Source organism: Pteropus vampyrus, unplaced genomic scaffold, assembly GCF_000151845.1.
Source record: "Pteropus vampyrus isolate Shadow unplaced genomic scaffold, Pvam_2.0 Scaffold217, whole genome shotgun sequence".
Taxonomy (NCBI): Eukaryota; Metazoa; Chordata; class Mammalia; order Chiroptera; family Pteropodidae; genus Pteropus; species Pteropus vampyrus.
This window is the reverse complement of record NW_011888998.1, coordinates 1,472,833-1,477,023: the sequence shown is the minus strand read 5'-3', so window position 1 is coordinate 1,477,023 and position 4,191 is coordinate 1,472,833. Positions and strand designations below refer to the sequence as shown.

The 4,191-nt window shown below is 48.1% G+C and overlaps 1 pseudogene; it reads left to right on the top strand.

Moving 5' to 3' along the window:
• The first annotated feature begins 1,671 nt into the window (after positions 1–1,671).
• On the top strand, positions 1,672–1,790 carry LOC111747306 (annotated as a pseudogene).
• Positions 1,791–4,191: the final 2,401 nt, after the last annotated feature.

Genomic DNA, 4,191 nt, shown 5'->3' with positions numbered 1-4,191 from the left:
TTTAGAAGAGCCACAGGGGCTGCCTTGGGTCACTAGAAATGTGTAGGATTTGAATAGGCAATGAATGATAAGGAGATGGGCGTTTCTGGTGGGGTAAGGGAGCATAATCAAAGGTTTAGAGGAAGGAAGGTGTGATCAGGCATAGAATTGGCCAGGATGGAGCAGTGAAAGCTTCAGCTGGAAGGACCAGCAGGGGCCGGGCTGCAGGAGAATCTTGACTGAGAGGGGTGGGTCTTTTTCTCGGAGTTGGAGAGGAGCATTTAAAGCTTCTTAGCTGAGCTTGCTTTTGCTGCAAAGAAGAGGTCGTGGTGTCAGAAGTGAATGGGAAATCCTTTCACAGGCACCTAATGGCATCTGGGGTTAGTTCATTCTCAAAGTGTTTGGAGAAAAGGGGAGTGTTGGAACGGTCTCCTATGCTCGCTGTTAGGGAGCTCGTCGCTGTCCAGGGTGCTGAGCTACCCCTGAACAAGTTTTCACCCCAATAATGCCAGGTTAGAAGGTAAAGCCAGGGAATGCATAGAACCACCCAAAGGATCTAGAACACGGTTCTGCCAGGACTAGGTTGTGTGTGGGCTTTCTGGCAGCAAACTGGTTTACAGCATCTGACTTCACAGTCCTTGTGAGGAAAGCAAAAGTATGGGGAAACTAATAATGGACCTCTGAAGGAGAGACCGTGTATATGCATATATGCATGCAAAAGTGACTTGATTTGTAGCCCTGTAAGTTTTGCCATAGAGTCTTCATATTTATATCAGAATCTTAACACATTGCTTCTTTCTTTGTAAAAAGTGCACTCTTTATACTCAACATTTCCGAGTACCTAAAACCTCTCCAACAAACATAGAGAGAGTAACAGAAGTTCCCAGAAGACCCTACTCATTACTTCAGGTGAAACATCTAAAAGTTCAATATCAGTGCTGTCCGGTAGCACTTTCTGTGATGATGGACATGTTCTATATCTGTGCTGTCTGACATGGTAGCACTAGCTACATGTGGCTACTGAGCACTTGAAATGTATCTGATGTAACTGAGAATTGAATTTTTAGTTAAATTTAATTTAATTTAAATAGTCACATGTGGCTAGTGGCTACCGTGTTGGACTGCACAGATTTGCAGTCAGAATGTTGACCTTTGCCATTTACTCTTGCTTTTTGGTTCCTCGTACCTAACCTCTGTGATGTAAAGTGGACTTTTGAATGGGGTGAGTTCGACACAGTCTGAACTCAAAGTCTGCACGTGGCTGTGAGCTTTGCCCTGACATTCTTATGCGAAAACAACCATCCACAATGCAGTGCAGTTTTCTTTTTAAGGGAAGAGAGAAGCCTCCTTGAATTCTGGCTGGGGTCCCAAGGACCTGATCCAACACTTTTTAGAGCTTTGAATGAGTAAGCAATGCAATGTATACGGCCCGGGGAATTTGTCTCTGGAGGAAGGTGACGTACAGACAATGTGCTATTGTGTCAGATGGGCATCCAGCAGAGAGACGTTGCTGGTCTTGATGCATCTCTCCTTCTAACTCCAGGCATCTTTACATCTTGTTTACCTGGTAGAACGGACATGGCCCAGGACAGGGGGATGAGTGAGTAGCAGAGATACCAGAGGGGAAAAAATGCTTTAAAATGCCAACCAATAAGTAAGCAATAATAACCTGTCAAAAGGTTAGAGCAGAAAGTCTACAGCCATGCTGCCCTGAACAAGCCCGATCTCGTCTGATCTTGGAAGCTAAGCAGGGTCGGGCCTGGTTAGTACTTGGATGGGAGACCACCTAGGAAGACTAGGTGCTGTAGGCATTAAAAATAAAAATAAATAAAGGATTGTAAGCTGACAAGGTCCTTGCAATTTATGAGGTCAACCAAGGGTTGCCTCGCCTAAAAAGATAAATAAATACAAAAGATTGGAGCAGAAAGTGTCCATTGTGTGGGCGCATACCAGTGCCCACAGGCCTGCCTAACCTTATCGTGAACATGCTTGATTTCCTTGAGTCTCTGGCCATAGGCTTGCCGTGTATAAACCTGATTTCCTCAACCAGAGTTCATGCTTTCGAAGCCATGCCTCATAGTTGTCTTGTTTTTTTCCTTTAGAATTTCAGTGTGCTGATAGTGATCTTTAATAAACACCTCCTTGTGAGTAGCTTTTTGTTCTCCTGGAGCTTTGGCTTTGACTCCTAGAAAATGTGCACGCATGAATACAAATAACGTTTATGGAGCTCCTGCCAGGCCTAAGTCTCTGTACTTAGTGCTGTGGACAGTGACAAAGGAGGAGCCAGGGATGGTTGCTCTCAGTCTAGTGGGAGAGCAAAAGCAGGCGTGTGTGAAAGATGACACACAACTGGTAGAAACAAAGAAGTGGTAGCCGGGATACAGAGTTGGGGGTGGGGTGCAGCGTGCTTGTGTGGCTGGATTATGTGTGTGTCTCTGTCTGGTCTTCTTTCGAGGATTCCCTCCTTCATGAGGCTCAGCTGGTACCAGCCACCTCCATGCCTGCGGTGACAGTGCTGCCTTTATGGTGGGTCAGGCAGCTTGCTGTCTTGCTGGGGCTGTGCTGAGGTGGTGCTGTCCTGAGCTGCCTCTTCCGTCGCAAAGAGCACTTGGGGAGGGGAGGCGGGGCTGGGGGAGAGGACTGTGTGGAAGGAGAAGAAACTTTTTTTTTTTTTTTGGTCACTTAAATGGTGACAGGGTTTTGCTGTCAGACTTCCTCCTAGTCACAGAAGGGGCTTGTTGGGACTCCAGCAGCTCTCATACATGGAGCCCTGTGATGCAGGACCAGGTGCGGCTCTGGAGGAGACAAGACAAGCAGAGCTTGGCGATGCGGCCCCCCACAGTCACCTGAGCCCCCCTCTCCCCCTCCCCACACCCCTGCTCTACGCTCATAGCGTTTGCTGCCTGGCAGGAGCAGGCGGGCTGCATCTCCCAGCTGGGGCTGGGGAGGGACTTCTCTGGCTGACTCACAGGAAGGAGCTTGCCCTTTTCCATCTTCCATATGCACTCCAGTCACCTGGGGTCTTGTTAAAGTGCACATGCAGAATCAGTAGGTCTGGATATGGCCCGAGATTTTGCAGTTCTGACAAGCTCCCAGGTGATGCCAGTACTGCCAGCCAGCACACTGCACTGATTGGCAGGGCCTTCCTTACACGTTGGGTTCTCAACCTGGTAACACGTTAGCCTCACCTGGGGCGGGGAGTAAAATGTGCTGATGCTGGGACCCACTCTACACCAAATAAATTGCCATCTCCGAGAGTTGGGTCTAGGCGCCAGAATGTTTTAAATGCCCTCCAGGTGATTCTGCTGTCCAGCCAGGCTGAGAACCACTGGCTCTCTGGATAGTTTTTCTCCTCTCCCACATGCTTTTCCCTGGCCGTGCCTTCCTTACCGCAGGAGACGCTCAGTGCCTGGCGGGCAGAGAACGTCTTCTGCCACCAGTGCGGCCCTGCAGTAGTTCTCAGTCGGCATGTGGTGGTTCGCCCTGCTACTTGCAGCCTGATGCCCAGGGGCTTAACCCCGTGGATGTACCATCAGCCATGAGGGCTGGATCAAAGAATGTAGCTGGCTTAGAACAGGCCAGTTCTCCTCTTAAAACAAGTCAGAGTGGGCTTCCAGGGCCTGGAACCTAGTAAACTTACAGGAAATATTATTGAATGGGTGATTGTTCCAGTGTGGGGTGGCAGAAAGGACACTGAATTAGAGACCTGAAGACCCAAGAGATTAGGGATCTACAGGGACTAGGGCAAGTTATTTAATCTTCCTCAGCTTTACTTTTCTCAGTTGTAAAATGAGGATCATAATGCCTACCTAACAAGGCTATTTAAATAAGAATAACATAAGAGAAAGGGCTTTGTAAATGCTAGTGTTATGTAAATAAGCAGTTGTCTAAGAATTCATTTTAAAAGTGTCAGGACTAAATCATAGCTATGGGTCCTCAAATCCTCTTTCTGACAGACCCTCCCAGCGCCCATGCCTCTGCCTATGGAATGGGGATGAGGGTGATGCCATTGACTGAACACCTAATATGCTAGATGCTTGGCTTTGTCATCTCATTTATTCACGACAACCCTTGGAATGGATGTCATTATCCACATTACACTGAGAACATGGGGGCTCAGAATGGGAACCAACTTGCCCAAAGTAGGACAGCACTAAGTGGCAGAGCTGGGATTGGATCTGATTCCCAAGTCTGCCCCTGGCTCACTACCCA